This window comes from Podarcis erhardii (assembly GCF_964252035.2).
Source record: "Podarcis erhardii genome assembly, chromosome: 17".
NCBI lineage: Eukaryota > Metazoa > Chordata > Lepidosauria > Squamata > Lacertidae > Podarcis > Podarcis erhardii.
In genome coordinates, this window is record NC_138515.1 from 24152390 (window position 1) to 24167381 (window position 14992).

Consider the following 14992-nt stretch of genomic DNA (forward strand, 5'->3'; position numbering starts at 1 on the left):
AAGCATCTTGCTGATTGGGAGCTGAAGAAAATGCCTTGCTTGAGGCTACCACCTATAATATGTGTTAGAGGAAAGATCTGGAGCAGAGATCTTCCTGCCTCCATTACTTGATCCCTTAGTCCCTATGTTGTACTACATCCTAAACAAGATCTTGGCAAATTTAAGACTTGTCTACAGGATTCTAAGGCCCACACTGTTGCCATTAAAAAGCATTTTCTAACCTTTAAATCTGCTATAGGCTGTTGCCTTTCTGCCTTACAAGTATATACAAGTGGCGATTCATTTCACCGCGAATTTCAGATCGTATTTCCTAGTTGCTGATAAAGCAAGAATAAGTAGAAACTTAATATCAAGCATACCTCAGGAATGCCGTATTCACTGTTTGACATTTACGTTTTATTTGAATATTATTCACTTGGCCGAATTTCACGGCACCTCCCTCCCCATAAGTAAATTTGGATTTGAAAATACTTGTGTTCCCCTGTGCAGTGTTTTTTCTTTTGCCTTGAATACATCTGTACATCAGAGGTTGGAGAAAAGCTTTGGATATATATTTTTTTCTTAGAAATTGTTAGTCATCACAGTAAACAGGTAAGTGCAATTAAAGTGAGCTTATTCGGGAAAACTCATTTTTCCTTCCTAAGATTCATTTGAGTACTTGCTTCTCTGCCCTGTTCTGAAACTCGGGGTTATCTCATTTTATCCTTGTCTCACTAACTTGTGAAATAGGTCAGTATGAGAGAATGGTAGGCATAAGATTTGTGGCTAAAGAAGGTGATTTGAAGCAGAGAGATTATTTGCAGAATAGTATGTCAATTTGTAAGTATCTTAATATGTTTCATCACAACCTGTGTAGCTGACTGTAGACTAAGGTGCATATTAGCTGGTGCCCATGGTGCAATCCTATGCATGTTTCCTTAGCAATGGGGCTTCCATCTTTATAAATGTGTTTGGAATTGGTGCCAGAGGTGGCAGCCCATCTGAAGCATGGTAACAGAAGAGGAGATTCCTCAACCTGTGTTACACTGCTATTGTCTATCAATAGGGACACGGGTGGCGCTGTGGTCTAAACCACTGAGCCTCTTGGGCTTGCCGATCAGAAGGTCAGCGGTTCAAATCCCCGCGGCGGGGTGAGCTCCCGTTGCTCAGTCCCAGCTCCTGCCAACCTAGCAGTTCGAAAGCAGTGCAAAGTAGATAAATAGGAACCACTGCGGCAGAAAGGTAAACACTGTTTCTATGCGCTCTGGCATTCATCACGGTCCTCCGTTGCACCAGAAGAGTTTTAGTCATGCTGGCCACATGACCCAGAAGGCTGTCGGCAGACAAACACTGGCTCCCTTGGCCTGAAAGCGAGATGAGCGCTGCAACCCCATAGTCGCCTTTGACTGGACTTAACCATCTAGGGGTCCTTTACCTTTTGTCTATCACTCTGAAGTATTTGGGGTTCATACTGCAGTCGAAGGGTCCCAATGGGCATGATTTGCACCTTTTCTTCCGATCCAATAAACATGATCCTGCACCCCACTGGCTCTTGCAGTTATTGGTTGCTTTGAGGAAAACCACTCATCTGCCTTAGCCCAAACTAAGGAGGACTCTCAGAGCTGCTTTCTCTTCCTGATAATTTGGACCCTGCCTTCTCCGGTTCAAAACTTTTTATACCTTCAGTTCCACACCTGTTTCTGAGTCTCTAGGGTCTCTAGGGTTGCTATCTTCCCAAGAGTGAAAATTGGGACAGAGTTGTTGAGCTCCCCCACCTCCAGTTGTTGTTGTTGTTGTTTGTTTGTTTGTTTGTTTTATTGAGGGTTGCTGCGCTCCCAAAAAGATTTTGGGCATTTATTTGATTTTTAAAAATATTTTTAAAAATAAAAATAGCTCAACATGCCATACATCTGGGTTTTCGCAAGCATTTTGCTGATTTAGCAAAAATCTGCCCGGATGCCATTTTTCTGAGCAATTACCAGATGTGTCCAGAACCCCCCCCCCCCGAATATATGGCCTTTTATCCTCACAAAGGTTCTGTGGAATAGGTGGAATAGGTGGAATAGGTTGAACACAGAGAAAGAGGTGGAATAGGTTGAACACAGAGAAAGAGTTACCCAAACACATTTAAATGAGCAGGGTTTTGAAGTCTGAACCCAGTTTCTCCCTTGGTCAAGTTCGTGACAGGAAACAGAGCTTATGGTAGGTACCTTGCTGTCTCTCTGAAAACTTCATGCAGGGAGCTATCAAATCTGCAGACCCACTTCATTTACTGAAAGATAAACATGTCAGCATAGAATGCAGCAAGACATTTAAATAATTTCATGAAGCAAAGTAAGATGGAGGTCTCTTCAAATCCAGTTGGGTAGAGAAACTAGTTCGAATGCACTGTTAGGGAACAAGATACTTATCACTGTGGCTGCTGTGAAGTGCAAGAGGATTCTTGCTCATACACTGAAGTGGATTGTTTTCTTAGTCTTTTTCTAAAATAAATAAATAAATCTGGAGACAGATGTTTGTTAATGCAAACAATATGTGCATTATTTTCTGGCTATTGTATTCTGCCGTAGCTTTGTATTTGACGAAAAGTATTTTTATTGCATTTCCCCCAATCTTAAAACAACGCTTCGCTATGTTTTTGTTCCTCCCCCTCATGCCAAAAGCCACTTCCCACTTAAAGAGTGTGACTTTGTTAAAAATGAAACGCAAATCCAAGAAGTTCAATATTTTAATTATTTCATTGTGCCTTTAAACTTCATTTTGTTGGGGGGTTTTTAGGAAAACTGCTGCACATTGTTTTGGGCGAATGCCAACTAACACTCCTTAATGCGTGTAAGACAACCCTTCATAGGGAGATCTTGTTTTTTAGGAGGTCTTCAGGCATGGGAGAAGAATATCCACACAAGCAGTTGTAATTTGAAAAGGCAGGTGTAGCTAAAAATAACATACTGTGTTAGCCACCTGTTCTATTATGTACTATGGCTCCTGGAGCTAAAAAAATCATCAATAGAACTAAGGGAACAAAACAGCTGCAGTAAATGCACCGTTTCAAAGCATGCTTTGGGAAAAGGGGTTTTTCTGCACTCAAATTTATAAAGCTCATTTCGAGCCCAGATGCAGTAGGGGGCTCCTTTAGTTAAGCAAGATCCTTAACTAAGGGCAGGTTCTCGCATGACTCCAACTGGAAGTATGAACAGACTCGATTTAAAAGCAACACACATTGTGTTGGGCGAGATAAACAACTTGCCTGCGGTGTTGGCTCATCACTTGCAATTCCACTATATTACAACCACAAGAAGTGGAAGGCAAAGTGGCCCCCACTAAATAAGAAAAAAGGGCATGGTCCTGTCTTCTCTCTCTTCCCCCTCATGCATCCCACAGCTGCAGCCTGTGAGCATTGCAAGTATGGCTCTCATGTAAATGCTGCACTAGATTCCTCAAAGTGTCTATGTAGACAGGTGTCGCAAGCGGTTGGATTGACCAATAAGCCAGAGCGACATATAGCAGGGAGATGAGCCATGTGCCACCCATATAGTACTCCGGTGGCGCAATGGGCCGGTGCATCTGGTTCTTTGCGTGTGGAGACCCCCAATCCCCCAAATGAATCACACAGGAAACAGAATATTTGTTTACGATTTCTGGCACTAATTTGGCCACAACTTTATTGTTTACAGCATATGAGTGGTTGCTTAGGCATTGGTTCGGACTACCTGAACCTGCACCAGCAGGAACAGGACTGACAGCTGGAACCTCCAGAGGTCAGTAAGGGAAAACATACTGGGGGAGCACAGAGGCTGATTTCCGCCTCTTAGTTCACTCCAGATGCTCCCAGGAGCTCTGGCATGGCCCTACCCCTGAGAGGGGATCAGTGTTATGTACTGAAGTTCTCACCCTGGGCCAGCAGGGGGATAATGTAGATAGTTATGCAAATAAGGGATCGAAAGTGACGTTCAGTGATTGGATAGTTTTAGAAAATTGTTACAGTTACGTTGTACTGGAGCTCTATATAAGCAGACTGACTGAACCCTTCAGTCCAGTTCTGTTATGGCCTGTGAATAAACAAGAGTCGTTTGAAGAATCGCTGTGTCGTCTGATATGTTCACCCACAACTTAACAATCGGACAGAGCAAATCGAGCCCCTGGATTCCTTTAATGGAATTCCCTAGCAGCAGCAACAAAATTGAGGGGCAGGCACAGCCAATCCATAATCCCCTCCACCAAAGAATGAACCAATGCCTAACCGCCAACCTTACAAAGTTGTGACGATTTGCTACACGGTAGGCAAAAACCAAATGGCACCAGCCAATCAGCCAAGCGGCAAAATTCCTACCGGGCCCCTGATCTAAAAACAGACGACCCCTAGACAGGCATAGCAAGGTCAAAAACACAACCTAAAATTATAGGGAGGGAAGGCAGCAGATCCGCTGCACGATGCGAAAGAGGAAGTACTTCACCACATGCAGCCCCTTAAATAGCCCCTCAGTTGCCAATCAAACCCCAACCGACAGAAATTTGCCCCAGTAACAAAGGGGAGACCAATGAGGCAAGGAGGTCATCCAAACAGGCCCGCCCCAGCAACAAGAAGGCAGTTTGGTGATCTCACCGCAATACGGGGCTCTCCATGATTTGGAGGACACGAGTAACCAGAAGGTTGATGGTTTGAGCCCACCCAGGGGTGGCTGTGAGGAGGATTCCTGTATTGCAGGCAATTGAACTAGACAACCCTTGGGATCCCTCCCAACTCTATGATTTCATCTATCTGTTTTCTTGTTGCATTATTCCGCACCCTACTTATATAGTACAGGAAGTTTTGTAAGATTACAAGTGGGAGGTAGGCAAACAAATTAGTCTCATTTGCATTACATGAGATTCCGTACTATCATTGTGGCTGCATGCAATTTGTCCCATTGAATCTAATAAGATTCATGGCTTGTCCTTAGGGATGGACAAATCTGTCAATTGCATATTCTCAGTTAGTTCTCAAGTCTTTAATTTTCTGCAACAGTTTCTGAGGGGAGAATTAAAGTTCTCACAGAAATCCATCGCTTTATTAGTGTGTTTTTCTCCTAATATACATAGAATCATAGAGTTGGAAGAGACCACAAGGGCCATCGAGTCCAACCCCCTGTCAAGCAGGAAACACCATCAGAGCACTCCTGACATATGGTTGTCAAGCCTCTGCTTAAAGACCTCCAAAGAAGGAGACTCCACCACACTCCTTGGCAGCAAATTCCACTGTCAAACAGCTCTTACTGTCAGGAAGTTCTTCCTAATGTTTAGGTGGAATCTTCTTTCTTGTAGTTTGGAACCATTGCTCCGTATCCGCTTCTCTGGAGCAGCAGAAAACAACCTTTCTCCCTCCTCTATGTGACATCCTTTTATATATTTGAACATGGCTATCATATCACCCCTTAACCTCCTCTTCTCCAGGCTAAACATGCCCAGCTCCCTTAGCCGTTCTTCATAAGGCATCGTTTCCAGGCCTTTGACCATTTTGGTTGCCCTCCTCTGGACACGTTCCAGTTTGTCAGTGTCCTTCTTGAACTGTGGTGCCCAGAACTGGACACAGTACTCCAGGTTGTGGGATGTAAACACAGGAGCAGTCAATGACAACATTCCTAGAGTGTACATGTTAGAACATGGGGAGGGATGTCTGTCCAGCAAGCAGGTAAACTTCCTGGGGACGGACTTCCTCCGCATGTGACCAGAGGTGGGTGTGGCCTCACCTGTGCAGGTAATGATAAAAGCACAGGGCAGGCAGCCATCCTCTTGCCTCTTGCCTCTTGCCTCTTGCCTCTTGCCTCTTGCCTCTTGCCTCTTGCCTCTTGCCTCTTGCCTCTCTGCCATCTTCATCTTCTGAAGGAGCAACATGCCCTCTTGGCTCCCAGCCAAGAGAGGACAGTACTATCTTCCTATAAGATAGTTTCTAACTGCATGTAACCTTTTTAAGCCTGCCTACCTTCTGGGATCATATTGTGAACGGAACGTGAGTAAACTCTTTTATACTTTTATAAAGACTGTGTCGTGTCTTGTATTTTAAGAGGGAACAAAAGGGGAAATTACCAGAGTAATTATTATAGAGGTTCTAGCGAACCTGTGCAAGCGTTACCGTTGCGAACTTAAAGGGGAATGTCTATAAACTCTGCTGATATTTTGGGAACTTGTTAGCACAAGTTGGATAAGGATATAATTAGTCAATATATCCTCTCCTGCACCCCAGAACATTCCCACAAAGGGTTATGGGCCCCAGTATTGCATATTTCTGCGTATTTTTGAAGGATTGCATTGGATTGTGATTTTGAATTGAGTAGTATTTTTCTGAGTTAACTTCCTGGTAAGCACATGGTCCTTTGTTCCATTGTGCAGTGGGGATTAAGCAACCCCCCCCTTCCCTCAGAGTTCACAGTGACCCAAGGCAGTGAAGAATTGTTTTGCATTTTTAGATTTTTGAGATTTTGATTTTAAAATTTTGAGAAATTTTGAAATTTTGAAGAATTTTCAAATTTTTGGATTTTAAGATGGCTAGAGCAGCTTTTGATAGTGATGCAAAGCTAGGAATGCCTGTGCTGAATGAACACAATTTCATACACTGGAAGCAGCGCTTGATAGCATGTTTAGATTATAAGCACATTTTGGAAGCTTTAAACCCTCAACCTACGGGATCGTCTGAGGAAGCTTTAGCCAAGATAAGTGCTTGGAAACGCATGAACAGCGAAGCTAGACACATAATTTTGAGTGGACTTCGTGATGAGCAGCTATCATTAATAAATAGTACAGATGATGCATCTCAAATCTTAAGAGATATCGAGCGCGTGTATGGAGAATCTAGCATAAACTGCTTCAGAAACTTGGTGTGTAAATTAACCAGAGTGAGGATGAATTCAAAAGAGGAATTCACAGAGCACATCAACAAGTTTACTGAGATTATTCAAAGAATTGATTTGACTCCCAAAGCTTTTGATGAAGATACAAAGATAGCATTTTTGTTATCATCACTTGGACCACGCTTTAGCGCATTTGTAAGTTTGATGGATCATAGACAAGGTCTGACTTTTAAAGACTTGATTGGTTATTTAAAAGAAGAATGCAGAGATAGAGCTGAATCTCCAGTGAGAAATGCTAGAAGCAAGGACAGCAGTTATGCATCTAGGCAATGTACAAAGTCCAAAGAGATGCCTAAGAAAGTGATTTGTTTCAATTGTAACAAAGAAGGACACATTGCAAAGAATTGCAAGGCTCCTAAAGCCAAGAAACCCCACCCCTTTCAGCCAAAAGGAGAAAAGAAGGGGAAATGTGAATGCACATGGCTACTGCAAGAAAGGAATTTAACTGTCCAGAATCGTGAAAATAGACGTAATAAATGGATTTTAGATTCAGGTGCCAGTTCGCATTTTTCATATAAAAAGGACTATTTTAATGAGATAAATGATGAAGAAGGATCTGAAATTGAAATTGCAGATGGCAACATTGTTAAAGCAAAAGGTGCAGGTTCCATGAGTCTGAAATGCAATATAAACAATGAATGCATTGAGAACACAATCTCTAGAGTTTTGTATGTTCCAGAGCTGAGCTGCAATTTAATCAGCGTGTCCACATTGGACAAGAAAGGTTTCCAGATCACATTTGGAAATGGAGAATGCAAGGTGACTAGAAATGGCAAAGTGTTTGCTCAAGCAAAGCTAATCAATGGTGTATATGAGCTTGATCTTTCAGAGAAGCAGTCTGCAAAAGTGGCACATTCCAGCCAGAAGGATGAAGCAGATCTGGACCTGTGGCACAGAAGGCTTGGACATAGAGACACCAATGTCATTCTGGATCTACAGAAAAGAGATCTTGTAAGAGGTTTGCAGGTAAAGCAGAGCAACAAAGCTCCAGCAAAGTGCATAAGCTGTATTACTGAGAAGGCTGTAAAACCTTCATTTCCACGTTGTGCAGAACAAAGAAGCAACAAAGTGCTTGACATAGTGCACACTGACATATGTGGACCCATGAATGTTCCCTCACTGGGAAAGAATAGATATATTTTAATATTTCTGGATGACTTTTCAAGATTTTGTGTTGTATATTTTCTCAAAGAGAAGAGTGAGACAGTGGACAAGTTCCAGGAATACATTGCCATGGTCAAGAACAAATTCCAGAGAGCTCCAGCTGTGCTAATGAGCGACAATGGAGGTGAGTACTGCTCAAATGAAATGCAGGCTCTCCTGGCCAAGGAAGGAATTGCACACGTAACCACAATTCCTTACACACCACAGCAGAATGCCATAGCTGAGAGAAAGTTTAGGTCCATTATGGACATGACAAGGTGCATGCTAAAGGATGCATGTTTGCTACAGAAGCTGTGGGCCGAAGGAGTGTACACATCGGTCTATTTGCAGAATAGACTGCCAACTAAAGATGCAGAGCGCACACCATTTGAACTTTGGCATGGGAAAGCTCCCAATCTGTCGCACATACGTGTGTTTGGAAGTCCGTGTTACTTCCACGTGCCCAAGGAACACAGACACAAGCTTGACTCCAGGGCAAAAGCAGGTATCCTTGTGGGATACGCCTCTGGAGGCAAAGGATATAGAATTATGGACTTACAAACTGGTAAGACAAATGCATACCATGCGGTTTATGTTGATGAATATGGAAAGGTAGACACTAAGAACACTGTTGTGGATTCTTCTGATGAGTCAGAAAGGACTCAAGAATTTGTATATTTCCCTTTTGAGACCCCACAAAGTACTAATCTGCCTTCGAGTGTTACAGCACCCCCTACAGGCGACGCAGAGGACCAGAACCCTGGCGGCACCAGAGACGAAGAGGAGGACTCAGATGGGGACATGCCTGCGTTGGAGGAGGATGAGGAAGCTGATGCGGTCGCAGAACCAGAGGTCAGGCGCTCGTCCAGAACCAACAAAGGTGTCCCACCATTACGGTTGTCCTACTTTGCAGGGTCGGCGTTTCCACAAGAACCTTCCACTTGGGAAGAGATACAGGAGATGCCAGCTGCAGAAGCCAGTCTCTGGAGGAAGGCCGCGCAGGAGGAGATGGATGCACTGCATCAGAACAAGACCTGGACACTCACTGAGCTGCCTCCCGGTAAGAAGGCCATTGGCAGTAAATGGGTTTTCAAGGTTAAGAAGGGGTCAGAAGGAGAAGTGCAGCGCTACAAAGCTAGACTTGTAGCACAGGGATTTTCACAGCGTTTTGGTGAAGACTATGATGAAGTTTTTGCACCAACCGTGAGGTACAGCAGCGTAAGAATGCTTTTAAGCATTGCAGCCTCCAAGAAAATGAGAGTGAAACACATAGACATTGCTACCGCTTTTCTACACGGGCAGATTTCTGAAGAAATCTATATGAAACAGCCCAAAGGTTTTGTGAAACCACATGAGGCACATTTAGTGTGCAAACTGCAGAAAGGACTTTATGGACTTAAACAGGCTGCTAGAGCCTGGAACCAGAAGTTGCATAAAATGCTGACGCAACTTGGGTACAAGCAAGGCGACGCTGACAAGTGCTTGTACAGTAAGTCAAATAATGGACAATTCTCATATATCTTAGCATTTGTTGATGACCTGATTATTGCCACAGCAAGTGAGAAAGACTATACACAGATAGTAAAACACCTTAGCAAAGAGGTGGAGGTCAAGGAGCTAGGAGATGTCCAGTACTACCTCGGGATCCAGGTGGAAAGAGAAGAGGACGGCTCATTTCTTCTCAGCCAAAGACAGAAGATCCACGAGCTGATTGAGCACATGCAGATGCAAGACGCACATCCAGTTGCTACACCGATGGCTACTGACTTCCTGAAGAATCAGCAGGATTCGAAGCAGTTGCCAGACAACAATGACTACAGGTCGGCGATTGGTAAACTTTTGTATTTAGTTACCACATGTAGACCTGACTTAGCAAATGCTGTGGGGATTCTTAGCAGAAAAGTGAATTCTCCCACTGAGCATGATTGGGCAGGTGTAAAGAGGGTGGTGCGATATTTGAAGGGTACCATGAATTGTAAATTAAGGTTACCAGCCGTCAGAGACCCTAAGTTGGTTGGGTATACTGATGCGGATTGGGCTGGGGATAATGCTGATTATAAATCAACAAGTGGTCATGTTTTCATGTTTGGTGATGGACCTGTTTCATGGGGCAGTTATAAACAGAGCTGTGTAGCATTATCTTCCACAGAATCAGAATACGTTGCAGCAACAGAAGCCTGCAGGGAGATCGCCTGGCTTGATCAACTCATAAAGGACTTTGGGTTGGTGAGAAAAGGGCCTGTCAGCTTGCTAGAGGACAATCAAAGTTGCCTGAAGCTGACGCAGAGTGAGAAGTTCCTGGCCAGAACAAAACACATTGGGGTTAAATACCACTACATACGCCAGATGATCCAGGATGGACTTGTGGAACTATCCTACTGCAGCACCCAAGAGATGACTGCTGACATCCTGACGAAACCCCTACCAAGAGACAGTTTCCAGAATCTACGTGTGAAGCTGGGACTCTGGGTGGTTGAATAAAGTTATTTATGTTTTGTGTATGTTGTATTGCCTGAGAAGGGGTATGTGGGATGTAAACACAGGAGCAGTCAATGACAACATTCCTAGAGTGTACATGTTAGAACATGGGGAGGGATGTCTGTCCAGCAAGCAGGTAAACTTCCTGGGGACGGACTTCCTCCGCATGTGACCAGAGGTGGGTGTGGCCTCACCTGTGCAGGTAATGATAAAAGCACAGGGCAGGCAGCCATCCTCTTGCCTCTTGCCTCTTGCCTCTTGCCTCTTGCCTCTTGCCTCTTGCCTCTTGCCTCTTGCCTCTCTGCCATCTTCATCTTCTGAAGGAGCAACATGCCCTCTTGGCTCCCAGCCAAGAGAGGACAGTACTATCTTCCTATAAGATAGTTTCTAACTGCATGTAACCTTTTTAAGCCTGCCTACCTTCTGGGATCATATTGTGAACGGAACGTGAGTAAACTCTTTTATACTTTTATAAAGACTGTGTCGTGTCTTGTATTTTAAGAGGGAACAAAAGGGGAAATTACCAGAGTAATTATTATAGAGGTTCTAGCGAACCTGTGCAAGCGTTACCGTTGCGAACTTAAAGGGGAATGTCTATAAACTCTGCTGATATTTTGGGAACTTGTTAGCACAAGTTGGATAAGGATATAATTAGTCAATATATCCTCTCCTGCACCCCAGAACATTCCCACACAGGTGAGGTCTGACCAGAGCAGAATACAGTGGCACTATTACTTCCCTTGATCTAGATGCAATACTCCTATTGATGCAGCCCAGAATTGCATTGGCTTTTTTAGCTGCCGCGTCACACCTGTTGTAGATGATTTTACCCCCATGTATTTTTTTGCAAGCAATTTACCCTAATGTGTGTGTAATAATATATGTGTGTTTAATATGCATATTTTCCCCTAATTTATGCATTTGTGTACATAGTGTTTGTTTTGGGAACTCCATCACAGAATTTCTCAAAGTGTGAATTTTGAAGCATAGATGTAGTTTGGTTTGTGTAATGTTTTGGGAAGCTCAAATTTGATAGGTTTGCATTAAAATGTAAAACAACCTGGATTTCTTCCCCATCACTGCTTGTCCTAGGACTTTTACAGACAAAACAGGTCCTTTGTGCTCTCTCATAACATTGAGGGGTGTCAACTACTAGTGTATTTGGTTTATAAAATGAAAAATGGAACCAGGGCTGAAAGATGACTTTTAAAAAAGCGATAACTATAGCACATGTACTGTGTTTTTATTGTAATTAACTATGTTTTTAATAGTGCTTTTATATTATATATTGTTTTAATTCTATTAATGTTCGTTTTTAATTGATTTCCCCCCTATGTTTTTAGCTGTTCCTGTTTCCTCTGTAAGCCATAATAATAATTGTTGTGACGTGGGGTCTGTGATTTCAGCTCTCTTGACATAATATGCTGGAGACAGTTCTCTAGTAACACTTCTTTATTAACGCAACAAGTCTAAGACTTGAGGAGGGGAGAGCTACATTTATAGGGACAGGGAACTAGCTAGAAAGGATACATTTTGGAGGGAACAATATCAGGCAATCACAGTCCTGCCTTTTGGAGGCAACCAATAAGACAGAGGATCCAAATACAGCAGCTTAAATGAACCAATAGTAGCTGTACCCTCTGGAACCAAAAGGCAGTTACTTTACCCTAATGCAAATACAGACAATAATAATACAGATATAAAATCCTTTGACTCAATACACAACACCCCTCCCCCCCTAGTGAGCACAGCAGACGTAATCTCTCAGGTACTGTGGGGTCCTACAACTTCTACTTGATCTCCTGACAACAGGTGTTGCCGGTTCTGGATTGGGTGTCACCTGTGGTAGGGGGGCTGCTATAGGGGTTTCGTCAGGAACAGATGGAGTCCCAGACATCTCAGGGTCCCCTACCTGTACCTCGTCATCCTGAGGACTAGCAGACCCTGGTTCATTTGCTGAAGCCCCTGGTGATTGCACCTCTGGGCCATTTTCACTCTGGTCTTGCAGCTCTGCGTCGTTAGCCAGGGATGAATTATCAGACTCCTCCCTGCTGAGCGCCCGGCGCCTCAGCTGATCTATATGTCTCTTCCAAACTTGCCCATTTTCCAAGGTCACATAATAGGACACAGGTCCACTAGCCCGGGTGACCACACCAGCCACCCACCGCGAACCTCGTGAATAGTTCCTCACCCAGACCAGATCTTCAGGGGCGAAATACCTTGTTGTGTCAGTCTCAGCCTGGGGGTTTGCTCTTGAATTACGGTTTGGCATTTTATCCGGGTGGACATAATCCAACACCGTTACCAATCTTCTACCCAAGAGCAGCTCAGCTGGCGACTTGCCCGTCGCAGTACACGGCGTCGCATGCTGCAGAAATAACATTCGCGCGATGCGAGCTGACCAGTTACCCTCCATTAAGCGCGCAATGGATTCTTTGGCTGTTCTTACCATGCGCTCCGCCTGCCCATTGGAGGATGGGTGAAAGGGCGCGGATGTGACCCCTCTTATGAAGTTATCAGCCAAGAATGCCCTGAATTCTTGGGATACAAAAGCTGCCCCATTATCTGATACAATGGTCTCAGGTAACCCGTGGGTTGCAAACAGCTGCCTCAACACCTTGATTACGGCAGCTGATGCCATGCTAGGGACCATCGCCACTTCTAACCATTTGGAATATGCATCAACGATAACCAAAAAGACCTTCCCCTGGAATGGCCCAGCAAAATCTAAGTGCAGCCAGCTCCAGGGAGATCTGGACTGCTCCCACCAGTGAACTGGTGCTCTGGCCACTTCTGGCCGCACCTCTTGGCATGCCTTGCATGTTCGTACCCATTGTTCTATGTTCTGGTCCATTCCAGGCCACCACACATAACATCGGGCTAGCGACTTCATCCTGACCATTCCCAGGTGTCCCATGTGAAGCGTCTCAAGAACCCTGTTTCTCAGTGGTGCTGGGATGATCACCCTATCTCCCCACAGGAGACAACCCTTATGCATGGATAACTCGTGCTGCCTTGTCGCATAAGGCCTGAATTTGTCTTCATGCGGACCACCTGGCCACCCCCTCCCCACCCAAGTGAGCACACGGGAGAGAACAGCATCTTTCCTCGTTTTCTCAGCAATATCCGTAGCCGTTACAGGAGCCCCCGGAAGTGTTTCCAGCATCATTATGTGCTCCGCTGGAGCAGGATCCTCATTGCTCCTGCCAGGAAGGGGCAATCGACTCAGCGCATCAGCGTGGCACAACCGTTTCCCCGGCACATGGGTCAAGGTGTACTGGAACCCGTTCAGGAATATAGACCAACGCAACATTCTGGGGGAGAGAATTTGTGGCGTTTGTTTGTTCGGGTTGAACAACCCCAACAGTGGTTTGTGGTCCGTTTCAATGGAGAAATGACGACCGTACACATAATCATGGAACTTTTTGATTCCTGCCACAATTGCAAGCGCCTCTTTGTCAATTTGAGCATAGTCGCGCTCCGTGGGCGACAACGTACGGGAATAGAAAGAGATGGGCTTTTCCGACCCATCCGGTTCCCTATGACTCAGCACCGCCCCCAGGCCGTATTGAGAGGCATCACATGCCAGGACCAGCGGCTTCGATTCATCATAATGAGCAAGGACGCTCTTGCTACTCAGCATTCCTCGCAAGGAGTCAAAAGCCTTCTGCTGCTCCTGCCCCCATCGCCACACATTCTTTTTCTGCAACAGTCTATGTAATGGTTCAGCTACCGAAGCTTTCTGGGGTAAGAACGAATCATAAAAGTTAATAAGTCCCAGGAATGACTGCAACTCCGTCTTGTTCTGTGGTCGTGGTGCCTCGATGATGGCCTTAACCTTAGCATCTGTGGGGTGGATGCATCGATTTTAAACCCCAAGAATTCCACAGTTGGTACCCCAAAACTGCATTTTTCCTTTTTTAGTTGCAACCCCACCTCCTTGAACTTGAGCAACACTGCACGGACACGTGCAACCAGTTCCTGTGGGTCTTTTCCAGCAATCAAAACGTCATCAAAAAATGGCAAGACCCCCGGCAGACCTCTTAACAGGCGTTCCATGAGCCCTAGAAAAATCCCTGGGGCCACACAAACTCCAAATTGTAATCTGTTAACTCTGAACGCCCCTTTATGTGTGACAATAGTCTGTGCTTCCGCTGATTGTGGGGTTACTGGCAGCTGTTGGTAAGCTTGTGCCAGGTCAAGTTTGGCGAACACCTTGCCCCCAGCCAGTTTAGCCAACAGATGTGATACGACTGGAATGGGGTATGAGTTTCCCCTGAGTGCCTTATTGATAGTACATTTGTAATCAGCACAGATCCTGACTTCCCCATTTGCTTTAAGGGGCGTGACGATTGGAGTCTCCCACTTAGTGGAGTCCACAGGTGAGAGAACTCCCTGCTTGACCAATTTATCCAGCTCTGCTTCGATCTTGGGTTGCAGTGCAAATGGCACTCGCCTTGGTTTGAGTCGGATTGGGGCCACCCCAGGGTCCAATTCGAAGTCAACTG

At 44.8% G+C, this 14992-nt stretch overlaps 1 long non-coding RNA gene across 1 annotated transcript in view; it reads left to right on the plus strand.

Moving 5' to 3' along the window:
• Positions 1 to 14992, plus strand: part of LOC309332623 — a 194495-nt gene that overhangs the window by 126988 nt on the left and 52515 nt on the right. The window lies entirely within an intron of this gene.